The sequence below is a fragment of the Mesocricetus auratus genome, unplaced genomic scaffold (assembly GCF_017639785.1).
Source record: "Mesocricetus auratus isolate SY011 unplaced genomic scaffold, BCM_Maur_2.0 Super-Scaffold_100019, whole genome shotgun sequence".
NCBI classification, from domain to species: Eukaryota; Metazoa; Chordata; class Mammalia; order Rodentia; family Cricetidae; genus Mesocricetus; species Mesocricetus auratus.
In genome coordinates, this window is record NW_024429200.1 from 15,628,217 (window position 1) to 15,648,872 (window position 20,656).

A 20,656-nucleotide genomic window follows, 5' to 3' on the forward strand; every position below is an offset into this window, starting at 1 on the left:
TCCCGCCTTGATATGAGAGCTTTTGCCTTATCTTATGGTTGTTGTCTCTCTCAGGCCTGCTCTTTTCTGAAGGGAAACGGAAGGAGAATGGATCTGGGGGAGAGAAGAAATACAGGAATGGGGAAGCTGGGAGGACTGGAGGGAGGCAAAAACTGGTCAGGATGTATTGTATGAGAGAATATTCTATTTTCAAGAAAAAAGTCCTGTTTAGGTGAGTGTTCCAAAATATCTCTCGCTTTGCATACTGTGCCATTGTGTGTCTCTGTGTTGGTTCTCATGTCCTCTAAGATGAAGCTTCCCTGATGATGACTGAGGGAGGCACTGATCTGTATGGTGTGATGGCTACTCTAGATTTTCAACCTGACTACATCTGGAACAAAAACCTCAAAGTGGAGGGTACACTTAGGGAGGGATTTGCTTAATTTATGAAGTAGGAAGGTCTACTTCTAATTTGGATCTTTGAGTAGGAAGACAGGCCTTTAACCCATATCGTTTGATCTGGGAAAAATACATGCCTTCAGTCCAGAGAACAGCAGGGTGTTAGTGGCTCATGCCTTTAATCACAGCACTCAGGAAGCAGAGGCAGGTGGATCTCTGTGAGTTTAAGGCCAGCCTGGTCTACAGAGCAAGTTCCAGGACAGCCTCCAAAACGATACAGAAACACCATGTCTTAAAAAATCAAAAAAAAATAATAATAATAATTCAGAGAACCATGACTAATAATGCATACAGGTATAGCAGAATGTTGTTAGAAGTCATTTATTGCTAAGTCCCTTCAGCAGAACAATAGCATTTGGTTTTCCCCTTAGCCTGTGATCTATACTGTCTGGTTCTCAACTAACTGGGCAGTTCCAGACATCTCCCGGAGTTCCATCTCCCAGAGTGGGCCTTACATCGAATCCGATTTTTTGGTTTTCCCACATTGTTTTTTCCACATTACACCAGGGTATCATAAAGCAGGTCATGGTGTAGATTACCAGGGTTGGAGCTGGGTTGGTGTTTACCTTCCTCATCTAGTAGTAGCATGCAGAGTTCTTCCCAGTACAACAATGAGTACTACTCAGTAAAGATAAAGGCTCTATTTCACACCAGCTCAACTTTCCTATGTTCAATTAGATGTATGTGTGTTGTAATTTGTAACCCATTTCAGGCACTGTAGGTTTCATTTGATGGTGAGAAATTACCACTTAGTGTATTATTTCTCCCATTGTTTTATGAATCCACTTAGAATTCTTTCATATATTTATGTATTCTAAGAAGCTTCTACTACAGTAGGTTTCCTTATAAACCCTTCAGTTCAATGGCCCTTACTGTTAGTAATCCCTTCCTGTATTCCCTCCCTGACCTCGTACTTCCCCCTCTTTCCCAGTCATCTATTCATTGTCAATGAGCCCATGACGTTATTGATGTTATTTCAGGGCTCTGCAACATGTATTGCCACTCACCAAGTTTCACCTGACTGCATTTGCTGCTAAGTGACAGATCTGCCAACAGCAGATAAGACCCCATTTTCCATGATCAGCCAGAAACCTGGTGGCAGGTGGGTTACATTGGACCCCTTCTTTGGAAAGGACAATGCTTTGTCTTTACTGGAGTAGATACTTATTCTGGATATGTTTCCTGTGCATAATACATCTGCCAAAATGACCATTCATGGTCTTATAGAATACCTATCCACAGTCAGTATTCTGCACAATATTGCTTCTGATAAAGAAATTCACTTTACACCTGCAGAAGTACGACAGTGGGCCTATGATCAAGCAACCTACTGGTCTTACCATGTTCCCCAACATGATAAAAAGATGGAATAGCCATTGAAAGACATAGTTACAATGCCAGTTAGGTGGCAGCAACCTGGAGGGCTGGGGCTGGGTTCTCCAGAAGGCATTATATGCTCTGAATCAGCATCCAATATATGGTACAGTTTTTCCCATTGCAGGATCCACAGGTCCACCCCTAGTGACCTACTAGGAAAAATTTTTCTTCCTATTCCCTCAACCTTAAGTTCTGCTATCCTAGAAGTTTTGGGTTAAGGCAAATTGTCGCACCTGCTGAGCAGCCTGCATCTGAGAGTGTAGCCAGGTGATCGGGATAGATGACACAGAGACCGGTCGGTTGCTTTAAGAAAACTTTATCTCCCCAAGTCGGCTTAGGAGAACTCCCCAAGAAAAAACGCTTCCCTTTTAAAAGACTTCTGCCATCCATCCACACACAATTCTCCAACCGTGCTCTCACACACCTCTCACAGCTCTCACAGACTTCTCACCCTCCTGGCTGGTGGTTTAATCTCCGGCCCCAGAATTGGGGAGAAACAGCAGGGAGCAGGAAGAAGCATCTAGCCGTACATAGGGGGGATCAAAGTCATGGTGTTTCAGTGAGCCAGCCCTTATCGGAGCCCTATCAAGAGCTTTATGGCACTGAATTGTTTTCAGTAAATATTATCTCGCAGCTGCCTGCTCCCAGTCTGATGGAGGGGTGGGTTTCCGGCCAGGGTCTGTGATCCCCACAGCAGATCTCATGGTAGGGGCATGTGGCAGAACATAGCTGCCTACTATGTGGTGATAAGGAAGGAGAGAGCCTTAGAATTCCTTCATCCTGAGGTGATGTCTGTTCTTGATGGTAGGGTTTATTTATTGGATGCTGAAGAAGGGTGAATCCCATTTTCACATTCATTCTGTTAGTCTGTATGTTTTTATTGAGAAATTGAGACCATTGATATTTAGAGATATCAATGACCAATTCTAGTTGATTCCTGTTATTTAGGTGGTACTGGATGTATGTGTATCTTTTTATTAGAAAATTGAAACCATTAATACTAAAGTTCTCAATGAGTACTGTTTATTTGATTTTGTTATTTTATACTGTTATGGTATAGGTCCCATGTTTTGATTTACTAGTTTGGGATTGTTTATTCCTTGTGTAGTCTTGGATGTGGTTAGTCTCTTTAGATTCAGGTTTTACTTCTCATGCCTTCTGTATGACTAGATTTGTAGATAGATATACTTAAATTTGATGTTATTTTGGAATGTTTTTCTTTTTCCAGCTACTGTGCTATTTTGTAATAGGTTTTCTGTATCTTGATAATAGGTTTCTCCACTGGCTCAATAAGTCAGATCAAGCCCAATAGAAAAAGAAAAAAGTTGAGCAAAGCAGCTCCCAGATGAGTTCTCCAGTCCCAGGAGAAGTCACATGCCTGATCTAACGAAGTAAAGTTATATAGCCTATAGGTGAGGGGTAATGACATGTGATAGTCTACATGTGCTTTAAGAAAAGCTTCTTTGATTAGGGGTAACGACTACACTTGGGTATAAGGATAAGATTCATATTTATAAGGATAAGTTCACATTTACCTAAAATTATATACATTGCGTATAAGCAAATATATATACATAGGATATACATAAATAACAAATGAATATGAAGGAAATTGTGCCTCTTAGGCTGACAATGCTCTCCACAAGAACAATACCAGGCACAGGAAAATTCCTTTTGAATGCTTGGTCAGGGTATTCCAGTTAACTCTCAAGACAATATAGACTATTGCTAATGTTCTTTGCTGCTTCTCAGAAGTTGTGGTGCTGAAGACACCACCACACAGTAGAGACAAAGAGCTCAGATTATTTTAACTTATTCTAACCTGAAAGCCACCTTCCTGCATTCTAGCTTCCATGGTACCATGAAATACTGTGCAAGCGGCCATGAGAAAGAAGCAGTTGATAGTCCTAACCAGCTGTGACATCTGTGAACCACGACAGCATGGTAAGATGTTGATGCAATTTTAAAATACTTGTAAAGGTACAATAGTGGTACTCACTTGTCATTGATAACCAACAACTTTGCTTATTGGACTTAGGTCCTCCTGAATAAGAGGGAAATCATACCTGGCACTAGAAACCTAGCCAATTTCATGGTGCTGGTAAGATCATGGATCTTAAAAAAGAATCTATTTCTCCTCTTTGCTAGATCAGTTTATTTCCTAACTACATTCTAAAGCTTATCCTCATAGCCATAGTTAATAGAAGTAATAATATACAATTAAGAGTTTTAAACAAGCGAGTATATGTGAAGTTACTACTGACTTAGCTGTGATACCAGAGGTCATTTTAATTTGCCAAGCTGTTTCCAGATTCTTTCCCTAAGAACATGTGTATATTCTTTGAAATAAAATTATGTTGTAAACACAGTACTATTAATTTTTCTTTTGACACCTTCTATAGTAGGCTTGTTTCTTATGTCCATGTTCAGAGAGGAAGAAGGCCATTGCTTAAAGGCCCTTCTGGTGGTAATTTTGTGATTACTTTTCTTGGATGCCTGTTGTGGTTTCTATTAAATATCTTATTTCCCGTTATTTAATTTTGAATGATTATAAGAACACATCTTTGTTTCTGTGTAGCTACCTCTGTAAATTCATAGTTAATCATGTTATACTATATTATTAATATTACTTCAATCTATCTTCGGTCTTGTTTCTCCTACAGATGAATCTTGAGGTCCTAAACTGATTTCACCATATCTTGTACACTGTAGTCTATAGAGTCTTAGGTATAAGTATTTTGGAGACTCACTTAGAATAGAACTACTGTGGCACTGTTCCCTGGAGATACTTTCCATGCTTTAACAGATTCATAGGGACAGAAAAACAATGGAGGGAAGGACACCTTCTATGTGGTTTTACTAAGAATTTCAAACTTGATTAAGTCTTTGACAACTCACCCCAAAATCGTAGAATATCATCTTGGAGAAAGTAAAAGCTATGTTGCTCTGCTGGTGCCTTGGGATCTCTAGATGGTTTTGTAATCTTTCCTCATCCATCAGAAAAGTATGGATTTCAACAGCTAGTAAAATCTAGATGAAACAATATGTCTTTGCCCCTGCATCCTGGGAACTTAGGAGCACTCGTGTGTAACATTATATCTACATAGAGGTCAGGAAGTAGTTCACAAATGCTATGTATTACTTTTCCCTGCAGCATTGTGATTAGAACTCCTAGGAAATTTGAGACGAGTTAAAGTTTCAAAGTGGAGATCTTCTTACAAGGAGATAAATGTCCCTTCCAGTTAAGTGTGCATTTAATGGTTGCAATGTCTCCAGCCTCCACTACCATTACAGAGGTAAGAGGAAAATGTTTCTGACTGTCAGGTCTTGATGCATTCAGTCAGGGGGACTGCTGCTTTCAGACGGTGGCAACATCTTAACGAAAGTCTACTTATGTTTGTACTTGAAATATGGACCATAAAGTCACACATTGGGAGGAAGAAGAAGAAAGTGTGTGGAAGTGTGTGTATAGAGAACCGTGGTCTGTTTTGATTCCTTACAGATGTTGTCCTTTACCTGACAATCACCTGAGAAAGCTGTTTGTACCTAGTGTGGGTTTCTTCCAGTACCTCTACTTGTTAACAGTGTTTCAAAGAGTTAGAGTATGTATCTGTTAAAAACCTTAACCTCCATGGGTGTTGGTGGCGCATGCCTTTAGTGCCAGCACTCAAGACATAGAGGCAGGTGGATCTCTGTGACTTTGAGACCAGCATGGTCTACAAAAGCTAGTTCCAGGACAGCCTCCAAAGCCACAGAGAAACCCTGCCACAAAAAAAAAAAAAGAAAAAAAAACAAAAAACTTAATCTCTGAATCATCTAGTAACAAAACATTTCTTTAAATATTGTTGCAGTCTCTAAAAGCATATAAATATGTTTCTGTTTGTTTGTTTTAGAATAGTTTTTCTTTACTTGAAATCAAATTAATTCCCAAATGAAAATCAATAGGTTTTATGCAGACTATTATTCATCTGACTTTTGACTTCCATTTAGAAGGGAGTTTTAAAATTTCAGTATTTTGCTAGACTTAGCTGCTTCATAAGTAATTTTGTTTCCTCCGCTTCTATGACAATTAACAAAAGCATGCATGTATAGCTAAATACCAGTTTCTTGCAGCACTATAGGGAAAATAAAACTTCAGTGTTTTGTTTTGGTCTGCTTTGGGTTTTTTAGTTTTGTTTTGTGAGGATCTCACAACCCAAGCTTTTCTCCCCAGTACTAGGATTACAGACATTTACTACCACTAAAGCTCCAAGGTAAGATCTTGGTAAATCAGAATTATTAACCTGTGGAGTCAGATGAAAACTGTTTGCTGTAGGTAAACATTATTTTTTTAAGGAAGTCTTAATGTGCTTTATCCTTATTGGATAAATTCCTACAAAGGGAAATTTGTCCTTGAATGTTGAAATCACTGATACATATTCCTACACAATGACCAAAACATAAATGGAGGTTATGATAAAAAATACAATGTGCAAAATAGGTATTTAAAGGTCAGCTTAGAAATTGATATTGAGTTATTACTCATACAGGATGTACCTGAAAATGACTTGTCACGATTTGTAAAAAAAAAAAAAAAAAAGGCAAATAGGGGACATGCCTTTAGAAGAAGGACAAGAATGAGGCCAGGCATGGTGCCACAGTCTTGTAATCCCAGAACTTGGGAAGTGGGGGCAGGATCAGCAGTTCGAGGCCAGCATTGGGTATAAAGCAAGTTCAAGGTGTCTGTGCTACTGTGTCTGGAAATAATACAAGTAAAAGAAAAAAGGAACTTTGGCAAGAAAACATGTACACAATCAATTCTAAGGAATGCTAATAGGGTGTGAAGAGTGTACATGAAGTTATATTTCTCTTATTGAATTATATATATATATTATTAGGTTATGCAAAATTGCATGTTAGTCTTATTCATGACAAAATAGATTTACATAATCTATAAGTAGAAGAATAATATGTTTTATCAAAAGTAGTTGAAGTGCAGAAACTTAATAAGAATAGCAGAGAGTTCTTTTGAAAATGGAATGAAGTCTACATATTTTAAAACTATTATAAACAGTAAGAAGTTACTATGTCAAAATCATGGAATTTTTTTAAAACTGGAAGAGGTTTTCTCTATTGACAGGAAATGACCTTGAGGAGACAGGCTCTTTTTCCTGCCCAAATCCAGATGCTGGCAGGCTTTGCATGCCATGCTTCATGTCAGGAAAAACATGGGCTTTAATAAATCATTGTCATTTGGACTATGCATTCCAGTTTTTTACCCCCATTAAGATCTTTCTTTGGTTAGATGTTTAGCGCGTAACCGTTGCCCACTGGGAGTTTCCTGAAAGAGGAATTAATCTACAGTAAATTTACTAAGTTCCAAATTAACAAACGTTAGGACCAGCCACCCTCTTTTTTTCTGTGTATTCTACATTCAATCCGTTAGAAAAAGAATGATGCATTATTCTTCAGTTCTGCACTTCCCCTTCCCCTACTACTGTGCTGCCCATGCTAGGCTAGTATCTTTTCTTGCCTGAACTGTAAACGTAACTTTTGCGTGGTCTTCCTGCTGCACGGTGTCCTCACAAGACTCCCTCTGCAGCCAGGATGAATTGTTAAAATGCAGAGCAGATGTCTGTATTTTCTAGTCTCATATAGTGACGCTGTGATGGCCGTTACCAACCAATGTGCTTCTTTTTCCTTTCTGTGACTCCGGTAGCTTATGTTGATGCTCTTGTCTTCTGTTATCCAAACACTGATCTCTGTTTCTTCAGCACACCAGGCAGACAAAATCTCCGCCAAGGGCTTGGTAATTAATGTTCCAGGGTGTATGTACTCCACAACATCTTTAATACTACAGTCACTGTCAGACTATCCTGATGATATAAAATCCACCCTGTCCTGTCACATTTACCCACCTTGCATCTTGTGTTTCTCCTTTGCATTAATCCATTGATTTATTTATCTGTTTATTTTGTTTTCTTTCCCCAATAGAGTATGAGTACCTTAGAAGCCAGGACTGAGCTCTGTTTATTTCTCAGGACCCAGAGTCTAGAAATTGTTGACATGGTATAGCTGGTTTCTAATGTCCCTAATATGAAAGGATCCTACCACATTAGAAAGCCCCTTCACAAATCAGAGTACTAGCATGTGTTGATACCATCAGTGGTGTTAAGCCAGCAGATATCTGAAAGCCAGATATTCACTTTCAACTCTGAACCCTATGTCATTGTTACGCAGAGTGAACAGGGAGTCTTTGCAGCTCATGCCCAGTATTGTGCATTGTTAGCTGTGTTATCTTGTAAAATATTCAGACGCGCTTTTAGAAGTTATGGGAATATAGTGCCTATGTGTAGTGCCTACTCTTCAGGCTTTTCCTGCTTGATTCAAAAAACATTCAAGTAAAAGCACCTCACACTAAAATCTGCAACATTGTGATTCTTAACTCTGGTTTCACATTACATTTAGCTTTAATGTCAAATTCTCAGGCATCACCATCAATTTTGGTTCAGGGCTTCATGGATTCAACATGTGACCACATGGCTGAAATTAGCTGGCTAAGTCTTTGAACACTGGAAACATGAAAATGTCAGGGAGAGTGGTGGACTGAATGAAACAATGCCCTGAAATGCTCAGACTTGAGTACAAAGAGCTCTCATAAAGGGCCCAGTGGTGTTACCCTGTTGCTGTTCTCCTAGAAAGACTTCAGTTTATTCTACTCTTGTTTTTCTGATGCCTCAACATCCTTCTAAGCCCTTCTACAGTGGTGACAAAGGGAAAAAGGTGCACGCTCAGTTAATTTGGGGACAACTCCAGTCAAGATATTGCAGACAGCAATGAAATGGAGGAATCATTGAACTAATTTACATTACTTAAATAATTTTCTTTTTTATTTCAACCTCTATTTTCTCAATACCTCATTCCTATTATGTAAAAGATAACTACTGCAGAAGGACCAACTCCAAATGGCAGAAATCACTATGTGCTAGTAGGCCTGACCTGATATTTAAAAGAGGGACTAATTTGACTAAGGTCACCACTGAGGATGGAACAGAAGCACTGCGAATGAACACATTTTTCCTAATTAAGTCAACCATGAGAAAGGAATGGAATATGAAGTGTCTCCTGTCCTCCCGACAAGCTGCTGTTAATGACATGATTGCCAGTTGATGGGCTTTCAGAAAGTTATTGTTAAGGAGTCTGATCAAGTCATTAGATTAATGTATTGCTGAATTCATCATTGAGTGGGTTATTAGGAGGTGGCAGAAATTGAGTTGTGTGGCCACACTGGATAAATCTGGTCTCTGTAATCATGCACTTCAAAGGTATTTCTTTTCCCCACCTCTCGGCTTCCTGAACAACAGGGCCTAACATAATCGTCTTCACTCTACCATACGCTCTTCACATTAAGGTTATGTGGACAGTAAACCATTAGCTCAACACTGAGAAGCTGAGACAGAAAAAGTCCTACCCCGCTGTTGTTGCTTGTTTAGGAATGTCATCAAGCTGACCAAAAGCTAGTTAGCATGTGTCTTTGCACTCAGCGAGAGATTTCATTGCCTTCTTCCCTTTGTTCAGGGCTGGTAGAACCGCCTCAGTATCAGTAAGCCATAAGTGCCTGCTAAAACTTACCAGCAGAATGAATCAGACTGCTGCTGATAGTGATGATCTTCATAGGATTTTGTTTACTTGGCAAGCATTTCAGTGCTGCTGTTCATCATTGAAGGAAGTCAGGACAGGATGTCAAACAGCAGGATCCTGGAGTCAGGAGCTGATGAGAGGCCATGGAGGAGTGGCTCTTACTGGCTTGCTTCTCATGGCTTGCTCAACCTGCTTTCTTATAGAACTCAGGACTATTAGGCAAGGGTTGGCTCCACCCACCATGAACTGGCTCTCCCCCATTGATCAATAATTGAGAAAATGCCTTACAGCCAAATCTCATGGAGGCATTTCCTCAGCCTAGACTCCTTCCTCTCTGATGACTCTAGCTTGTGTCAAGTTGACACATGTAACCAGCCAGTATAGCAACTTAATGCAGTTTTGTAACAGTATGCTTATTATTTTAGCTTAGACAGAATCTTACTCTTAGCCAGGGCTGACATGAAACTATGTAGCCCAGGCTGTCATGGAACTATGTAGCTCAGGCTTTCTAGGCACTAACTAATCTTTAGCCTCCCAGTACTCAGACTACAGGCATGAGCCACCACACCTACTTAGGTGTTTTGCTCAAATGTGGGTGTGAAAATAAGTATTGTTACAGCAGCAGTTTTAACATCTTCACATGTGGCTGGGCTCTAGAATAAGTGGACAAACAATAAAGAGGTTGCTAATTTATGGTATTCCCATTCTTCAATTAAGAAAGACATCATTTAATGTTCCCAAGGAACATTCCACTGAATTTAAATATCCAATCAGCAAAAGCCATTGCTTATTTTAAGATAACATATAAACAAGGTTTCTACAATTCTCATCATCTTCCCATGAAGCATAACTCATTATTTCTCATTTTCATTATGATGAGGTTAGCTTTTAAGGCTTTTAAGACTATAAGCAAATAGTCTTTTTTTAATGAATCAGGCAATGTTTTTAATGGTCAAATTGACTGCATCTTTAATAGATAAAAATGATATACAGAGAAAATATCACAGTTGAAATAACCAAAGAAATCCAAACTTCTTCTGGCAGGCCATTGAAGACTCTTAATTAATTGATGTGTTCACTGAATTTCCTTCGGTGATCTTGGATTGAGTGGGAAATAATCTAAATGATACATATTTTCTGTGATACTCAATGTTTTTCCGTTTCATTGATTTGAGGAAATGTGATTTGTTTGGACTACTTTATTCCTCTGTCAAATTCATTTGAAATTATTTTTCAAAAGGGAAAGGAGAATAGCTTATGAATGCTAAAGAAATGGTCCATGCATATTGACAAAGATATGCTGTAGACTTCCCCAGGAATTAGGGGACTGTCAGAATGCTGGTTTTGTTGTGCAACCACTGTCACTATCCTTACAAAGAGAAACAACATTCGATCTGAAATATAAGTAATAAGGCCATCAAAGTCAAGCTCTATAAAATAAATCTCGTAGTGCTTTAAAAGAATCAAATGTTCCCACATACTTTTCTTGTAGACAACAACAACAAAACTGAAACCAAAGAGGCCTTGTCATTATACACTTGTACTCCCAACACTATGAGGCAGAGACAGGAGGAGCATCAAGGGTTCAAGGCCAGCCTTGGCTACATAGCTTAGTTGAGGTCAATCTAAGCTAAGTGAGAACCTGTCTGAAAAAAAAATGTAAAAAACAGAGAATTGGGGTGAATTTAGGACCCTTTGATCCCGCAGTTTGTGCTTTCAGAATAGTTTTCTCAATTTTATTGTCACCACATGGTTTTTGACAGGCCTGATGAACCAAGCCAGATATTAAGGCAAAGGCCTGGTGTGTTTGCTTTACACATGGTGATTCCCAAGGTAACAATGTAGTCTCTTCTGACTTCTTCATGATAAGAAGCATACTACCAGGCATGTTGACTAAAATAACCACAGACGTTGAAGTACAACTCCAATCTGTTCTAAAAGTGAGGTAGGTAGCCCTTTTCAGTATAGTGTAAATTAACATTTCCTCATTTGGCTTCGTGGTTCCCTCACGTCAAGACAATGCCCATGACTGACAAGGCTACAGGTGATCTGCCTGCAGAGGCTCCTGGAGCCTACCAACTGTTACTTCCTTTGCAGGCATGCTGATCCTTTTGTTTCAGTAACCTGATACCAAATGTCTTTCTTGAGACTTCTGATTTGATTTCCTTAAGCATAAAATACTTTTCTAATCTCCCTCAGTGGCTTCCTCACTGATGAGGTCTGTGTTTCTGTGCCTCTAGCATGGAGCTAAGTCCCTACCCATATCCCTCTCACCCTCTGCATTCTTAATATGATTAATCTTTTCCTTAGAACTTTTTACTACCAACAGTGACATCTGTATTTGTATTTTCTGTATCCTGTTTTCACTATAATTTCAACTAACTAAAGGCAGGGAATTTTCTCTGTCTTCACTGTTGCACTGAGGAGTTTTGCCAGCACATGGAAGCTGCTCACCAATGATATGTTTCATAAAAATAGCCCTCAGCCCACCAGGAGGACAGGTGTTCCAGTTCTGATACCATTGAGACAGATTGAGTTCCATTATCCTCCCTCCACCCACAAAAAAGTTATAAAATCCGAACAATGTAATAGATACTGAAGAATAATTCAGAGTAGAATTCCAGCCAAGCCATTGAGAAATTGTGCTATTTTTACTTTTTCACCAGAGTTGTAGTAGTAACCATGTAGCAAGACTAAAACACAAAGCTGCTGTAGTTTTTGAGTTGGAAAGCCAAGGGGCAGAAGTAAGGGATGTCTAAATGGCTCATAAGTCACCCCCAATAAGAAAGAATTACAGAGATGGAGCATCACAGAGTAAATATCAGCTTTCTGCAAAAACTCTGGAGACTTAAGGCATCTCAAGATGAATACAATAGTGGATGTGTTTGAGGGTCTTAGTGGACAGTTTGGCTACTGCCCGTGTTAGAGAAGGCTAGCATTTGTAGTATAAACCATAGGAAATCAGGATGCTTGACAAATTCCTTCCTTATTTGTGGGAGGTGGGTGAAGTCTTGAGTGGATCTTTATTAATGACATGAGATTGTCCACGTCAAGGATCCCAAAGCCCCAGACCCTTGGAAATGGCAAAACTTTCCCCAGGTCAGGCTCAGACAAATAACAAGGTCTTTCCCTATTCCAAATACTAATACTGACAAATGATTGACCTTTATCTAAGACCAGAGTGTGTAGAAACTGTCAACCACAGATTCCTCCTCCCAGATTACTGCAACTTGATACCAATATTAGCTACCCCCCACTTCTTTATTCTCCTGGTTCCTGCCATCTATAACAAATGTGCTGAGTTTATGGGTTGTTGGCAGTGCATCTCCATCAAAACACACAGTCTACCTGACCCCGGATTTTCTATATGTGTGTCTGTTATTTTTTTCACTCCCTGTCAACCCAGTTAGGTCAGTCCCTAAGCCATTCTCAAGGTAGTTTTTCACTTAAATATTATTGATTTCTCTTAAATTGATTTCTGGGATTTGTCATAATTTGTAAACAATCTAAAAAATGCCCATATTTTAACAAAACCTCCTAAATTAAAGATGAACAATTAATAATTTGACAATCATCTAGGGAAAATATAATACTAAAAGAGTGATAACAGAATCTAACATCTCCCTAAGTATGATCTATAATGTGTAAACAATAATAATTTTAAATATACGGATTAAACCTGTGACCCTGAATCAAGAAAAGAAGGGGTTCAATTGAAATAAATCAACAAATTCAAAGATGAAAAGATTTTGGAATTAGCAGATAATCATTTAAATCACTATTTTAATTCTGTTTAAGGACCAGAAAATGAATATAATAGGGAGCATGTAGAGAACATTGGCATAAAATATAAGCTATAAATTAGAAAATAATGTAAATGTTTTTAATGTATTCGTTTTTCCCTTTGCAGTTTCTCCTCCCTCCTGTACTCCCACTCCCTTCCCCATTTCTTCTCTGCCACACTGTTCCCCGCCATCCAGAGCTCTCCACCTCCTTTCTCTTCCTTCCTTCTATTCAGAAAAGGGCAAGCCTTCCATGATGTCAACAGAACATGACATAACAAGTTGTAGTAAGACTAAGCACCTCCCATTATAGTAAGAATGGGCAAGATAACCCAATAAGAGGAATAGAGTCCTAAAAGCCAGCAAAAGAGTCAAAGACAGCACCTGCTCCCACTGTTAGGAGTCCCACAAGAGAACCAAGCTATACAACTCACACATATATGCAGAAGGCCTAAAGTAAGTCAGTCGCATGTAGGTTCCCTGGTTGTTGGTTTTCTCTGTGAGCTCCTGTGAGCCCAGATTTGTTGATCCTCGGGTTTTCTTGACCCCTCTGGCTTTTACAATCTTTTTCCTCTTCAGCAGGATTCCCTGAGCTCAGCCTAATGATTGTCCAGGTTCTCTGCATCTGTCTCCATCAGATAATTGAGCTAGACACTAGTCTATGAGTAAAGCAGAAAATCATTAGTAATCATTACATTGACTATTTTATTTTTGCCAGTTGTGTTTGGTTCTGTCCTAGGTCTATGGGCCATCCAGTCTGGGTCCTGGTGATCCAGGCAGTGCCAGGCTCACTCTCATGGCATGGGCCTGAGGCTGGACCAGTCATGGGTTTGCCACTCCCACAATCCATCCTTATCACAGCACATCCCATAGGCAGGACAGATAGTTCTATAGCAGAACTTGAAATCAGGGATGATGATATCTGTAGATGTTTTTTATTTTACAGGATTGTTTAGCTGTCTTGGGAATTTTTTTTTTCATATGAAGTTCAGTGTTGCTATTTTGAGATTTGTGAAGAATTGTGCTGGAAATTTGATGGGGATTACAATGAATTTGTAGATTGCTTTTGGTAAGATGGCCATTTTTACTATTTTAACCCTACAAGTTCATAAGCATAGGAGATCTTTCCATTTTTTGATACTTTTGAAGTGCTTGTCAAGCAGGTCTTCCACTTGCTTGATTAGAGTTACATAAAGGTATTTTATATTAGTTTTGAGTATTGTGAAAGGTGTCGTTTCTCTGATTTCTTTCTCTACCCATTTCTTGTTTGTGTATAGGAGGGCTCCTGATTTTCAGGGGTTAATCTTGTATCCAGCCACTTTACTAAGGGTGCTTATCAGTTATAGGAGTGAGATCCCTGGTATAATTTTTGAAGTTGTTTACATATTCTATCCTATCATCTTGTACTAATGATATTTTGGCTTCCTATTTTCCAATTTCTAGCCCCTTGATTTCCTTTAGTTGTGTTATTGCTTTAGCTAGAACTTGAAGTACTGTGAATAGATATGGAGAGAGTGAATAACCCTGTCTCGTTCCTGATTTTAGTAGACTTCCTTTGTGTTTCCTTCCATTTAATTTGATGTTTTCTGTTGACTTGCTGTATATTGCCTTTATTATATATAAGTATGTATCTTATATCCCTGATCTCTTCAAGACTTTTATCGTAAAGGAGTGTTGGATTTTGTCAAAAGTTTTTACAAAATCTAGTGAAATGATCATGTAGGGTTTTTTTTTTCTTTCAGTGTGTTTATAAGGTGAATAACATTGACAGATTTTTGTATGTTGAACCATCCCTGTATCTCTGGGATAAAACCTACTTGATCATGGTGGATGGTCTTTTTTTTTATTTGTTCTTTGATTCAGTTTACCAGCATTTATTTTTGTACCAGTGTTCGTGAAGAAAATCAGTCTGTGATTCTCTTTCTTTGCTGAGTCCTTGTGTGGTTTGGGTATCAGGGTAACTGGGGCCTCATAAAAAGAACTTGACTATGTTCCTTCTATTTCTATTTTGTGAAATACTTTGAAGAGTATTGGTGTTAGTTCTTTTTTTGACAGATTTTTTTTAATTTTAGAAGCACTCTTATTTACATACCAATCCACCCATCCCCTTGCCCTCCCATGATCCAATGCTCCCCACTGACCCCCCCCCCAGCCTTCTACCACCCACTCCACAAAGATAGTGAGGCCCTCCACAGGGAACGATCAGAGAGTATGGTTCAGTGTTTAACTGTGGATACCTTTTTCTGATTCAGTCAGCTACTGGATAAAAGCTCCAAGAATGACAACCAAAGTAGTCATCAATCTCATTATAGGGTAAGGGCATCAAAGGCAGCCTCTCCACCACTGCCTAGATTCTTAGTTGGGGTCATCCCTTTGGCTTCCCAACTTTTCTCCCCTTAGCCAGACCTCTCTCCAAACCTATACTGGCTCCCTCTATCAAGGCATCCCCTTTCTTGCCCTCCTCTATTCCACCCCTGTCCCAGTCCTCCTGCTCATCTCCCCCTCTCTTATTCCAACCTCCCTTTGCTCCCCCATACTCCCATCCCTCATACTCCCAGTTTGCTCGGGGTTTTTGCCCTACTCCCCTTCTTCGGGTGCCATGCATTCTTCTCTTGGGATCCTCCTTGTTTCCTAGTTTCTCTAGTGGTGTGGATTGTTGGCTGGTAGTCCTTTCCTCTGTGTATACTATCCAAAGTTATATAATGGAAAAAAGAAATCATTTTCAATGACTGGGACTGGCATAACCGGATGTGGACATGTAAAAGATTGCAGATACATCCCTATCTATCACCATGCACAAAATTTAAGTCCAGATGGATCAAACAGCTCAACATAAATCCAGCTACACTGAACCTCTTAGAAGAGAAAGTGGGAGGTACCCTTGAGTGAATTGGTACACCAGTAGAACAGACACGGAGATCAACAATTAATAAATGGAACCTCCTGAAACTGAGAAGCTTCTGTAAGGCAAAGGACACTGTCAACAAGACAAAACGGCAGCCCACAGAATGGGAAAAGATATTCACCAAATGCACATCTGACAGAGTGCTGATTTTCTAAATATGCAGTGAACTCAAGAAGCTAGTCACCAAAACACCAAACAATTCAATTAAAAACCTGGAACTGACTTGTGAAGCAACCTTGTTTCTTATCTAAATTTAAACTGGAAAATAAAATAAAATTTTAAAAAAAAAGTGGGATGCAGATTCCAGTGCCTGGGGATTGCCTAGGAACTGCCACAGAGTTAAGCACCCTAGATTCCAGGTCTTCTCTTCCACCAACAAGACCAGGGGACCAGCTGGTCCAGAGGGACCAGGTAAAACAGGCCCTGCATCTGGGCCTGCATTCCAGTGCCTGGGGATTTCCTGGGAAATGCCACAGAGCTTCCCATCCCAACGGGAGCCAAGCACCCCAGATTCTAGGTCCTTTCTTCCACCAAAGGGACCAGGGGACCAGGTAGGAGGCTAAGCACCCCAAATTCCAGGTCTTCTCTTCCACCGATGAGACCAAGAAACCAGTGGATCCAGGTAAACAAGGCCCCACTTCCCGGCATGCCTTCCAGTGACTGGGAATGGCCACAAAGCTTCCCATCCCGGGGGGAGCCAAGCACTCCAGAGCCTTGTCTTCCACCAAGGAGACAAGAGGACTAGCTGGTCCTGCAGGACCAGGTAAAACAGCTCCTGCATCTGGGTCTGCATTCCAGTGCCTGGGGATTCCCTGGGGACTGCCACAGAGCCTCCCATCCCAGCGGGAGCCAAGTACCCCAGATCCCAAGTATTCCACCAAAGGGACCAGGGGACCAGGAGGGAGGTTAAGCACCCCAGATTCCTGGTCTTCTTCATCCATGGGACCAGAACGAGGACGAGGAAGAGAACTACCAGAGTATTGGACTTGCTAGTACCCACCGAAATGGAACTCTGGTCCCCTAACCACCAGACCAGTAAGGGACTCTTTCTGTACCCACTAGAAGAAGAGATAGGAAAGAGACAATACAAAAACACACTCAGCAACAGAAAAACAAATATGACACACCCAGATTCTAGAGATTCCACATCAGCAAGACTCCAACATTCCAATGCAAATGAAGCAGAAGAGAATGACCTCAAAACAACTTCAAGAAAATGATAAGGCCCTAAAAGAGGATATAGGAAAATCCCTCAAAGAAATGGATAAAAAAAAGTAAGAAATGGAAGAAAAAATAAACCAAAAATGCAAGAAATGAAAGAAAAAACAAACCAAAAAATACAAGAACTTGAAGAAAAAGCAAACAAAAAAAGGCAAAAAATAGAAGAAAAAACAAACCAAGAAATGGAAGAAAAAACAAACCAAAAAATTCATAAAATGCAACAAATGGACGAAAAGATAAACCAAAAATTGCAAGAAACAATTAAAACAGTGTAAGGGTTGAAAACTGAAATAGAGGCAATTAAAAAAAAACCCACAATCTGAAGAATGGCTGGAAATAGAAAAGCTGGGCAAATTGTCAGGTACTACTGATAAAAGCATTACCAACAGAATACAAGAGATGGAAGAGAGAATCTCAGGCGTTGAAGATATACTAGGAGAAATGGATTCATCAACCAATGAAAATCTTAAGTCCAACACAAAACATCCAGGAAATACGGGGCACCATGAAAAGACCAAACCTAAGAATAAAAGGTATAGAAGGAGGTGAAGAAAACCACCTCAAAGGTGCAGAAAACATATTCAACAAAATCATAGAAGAAAACTTTCCCAACCTAAAGAAATACATGCTAATGAAGGTGCAAGAAGCTTACAGAACACCAAATAGAGTGGATCAGAAAAAAAAGTCCCCTCGCCACATAATAATCAAGACCCCAAATATACAGAATAAAGAAAGAATATTAAGAGCAGCTAAGGAAAATGGCTAAGGCAAACCTATCAGAATTACTCCTGACTTCTCCATAGAATCTCTGAAAGCCAGAAGGTCCTGGATAGATATTCTACCAACACTAAGAGACCAAGGATGCCAGGCCAGACTACTATACCCGGCAAAGCTCTCAATCACTATAGATGGTGAAAGCAAGATATTCCATGACAAAACTAGATTCAAGTAATAGGTATCCACTAACCCAGGCTGCAGAAGGTTCAGGAAGGAAAACTCCATCCCAAGGAAATTAACTACAACCAGAAAAACATAGGCATTAGATAATCCTACTTTACCAACAGCCAAAAGAACAAAGGGGTGGAATTCTACACATAATTCCACCAACAACAACCATTTCAAATCAAAGAAGAATGAGCAATCAGTGGTCATTAATATCCCTCAATATTAATGGCCTTAACTCATCCATAAAAAGACACAGGCTAACAGAATGGTTACGAAGACAGAACCCATCCTTCTGCTGCATACAATAAACACACCTCACCCTCAAAGACAGACATTACCTGAGAGTTAACAGTTTGGAACAGATTTTCAAATCAAATGGACCCAAGAAACAAGCAGAGGTAGCAATCCTAATATCTAAAAAATTAGACTTTATAATAAAATCAATCTAAAGAAAAGGAGGTCATTATATACTCATCACAGACGAAATCCACCAAGATGACGTTTCAATTCTGAACATCTATGCCCCAATACAAAGGCATCCACGTTCGTAAAAGAAACATTACTAAAACTTAAATCAAATAGAAAGCCCCACACACTTATAATGGGAGATTTCAACACTCTACTCTCACCACTAGACAGGAATACCAGACAGAAACTCAACAAAGAAGCAAAGGGTCTAATAGAAGTTATGACCCAACTGGGATTAACAGACATATATAGAACATTTCATCCACATAAAAAAGAATATACCTTCTTCTCACCACCACATGGAACCTTCTCAAAAAAACGGCCACATACTTGGCAACATACCAAACCTCAGCAGCTACAAAAAAATTGGAATAACTCCGTGCATCTTATCATACCACCATGCATTAAAATTAGAACTTAACAACAACACAAATTGCAGAAAACCTACAAACTCATGGAAATTGAATAATGCGCAACTACACCGTACTTGGGTCAAAGAAAAAATAAAAAAAGACTTCCTAGAATTCAATGGGAATGAAGACACAACATACCCAAACCTATGGGACACTTTGAAAGCAGTGTTATGGGGGAAGTACATAGCACTAAGTGCCCACATGAAGAAACTGGAGAATAGTTACACTAGAGAATTAACAGCACAGCTGAAAGCTCTAGAACACAAAGGAGAAAACTCCCCCAGGAGGAGTAGATGCCAGGAAATACTCAAATTGAGGGCTGAAATCAATAAAGTAGAAACTAGGAAAACAATACAAAGAATCAATGCATCTTAGAGTTGGTTCTTTGAGAAAATCAACAACACAGACAAACCTTTGTCCCAACTTAACAAACAGCAGAGTATGAACATGCAAGTTAACAAAATCAGAAATGAAAAGGGGGACATAACAACAGACTCTGAGGAACTTCAGAGAATCATCACGTCATACTTTGAAAACCTGTACTCTACAAAATTCGAAAATTTAAAGGAAATGGACAACTTCCTGGATAGCTATCAATTGCCAAAATTAAATCAAGAACAGATAAGCAATTTAAATAAACCTATAACCTCTCTGGAAATAGAAGCAGTCATCAAAAGTCTCCCAACCCAAAAAAAGCCCAGGTTCAGATGGCCTCAGTGCAGAATTCTACCAGAAATTCAAAGAACAGCTTATACCAATTCTTCTAAAAATATTCCATGCAATAGAAGCAGACAGGTCTTTGCCAAACTTTTTTACGAGGCTTCAATTACCTGGATACCCAAGCCACACAAAGACACAACTAAGAAAGAGAACTTCAGACCAATATCCCTCATGAACATTGATTCAAAAATACTCAATAAAATACTGGCAAATCGAATCCAAGAACACATCAAAACAATCATTCACCACCATCAAGTAGGTTTCATCCCAGGGATGCAGGGATGGTTCAACATACGAAAATCCATCAACATAATCCTCCATATAAACAAGCTGAAAAACAAAAATCACATAATCATCTCATTAGATGCTGAAAAAGCCTTTGACAAAATCCAACACCCCTTCATGATAAAAGGCTTGGAGAGATCTGGGATAACAGGAACATACTTAAACATAATAAAAGCTATATACAGTAAACTAACAGCCAACATCAAACTAAATGAACAGAAACTCAATGCAATTCCTCTAAAATCAGGAACAAGACAAGGCTGTCCACTCTCTCCATACCTTTTCAATATTGTTCTAGCCAGAGCCATACGACAACAAAAGGAGATCAAGGGAATACAAATTGGAAAGGAAGAGGTCAAACTTTCACTATTTGCAGATTATATGATAGTTTACATAAATGATCCACAGAACTCTACCAGGGAACTCTTACATCTGATTAACACCTCCAGCAAAGTGGCAGGCCCTACTATATGCAGATGATA

At 39.3% G+C, this 20,656-nt stretch overlaps 1 long non-coding RNA gene across 1 annotated transcript in view; it reads left to right on the forward strand.

The window, feature by feature from the left end:
- Positions 1 to 2,472: 2,472 nt before the first annotated feature.
- The window catches only part of LOC110342434, a 29,552-nt gene continuing 11,368 nt past the window's right edge, over positions 2,473 to 20,656 (forward strand). Inside the window, exons 1-2 of the long non-coding RNA XR_002384495.2 lie at positions 2,473 to 3,759; positions 4,970 to 5,111. This is a non-coding gene — a long non-coding RNA (uncharacterized LOC110342434). The remainder of the gene's footprint in view (positions 3,760 to 4,969; positions 5,112 to 20,656) is intronic.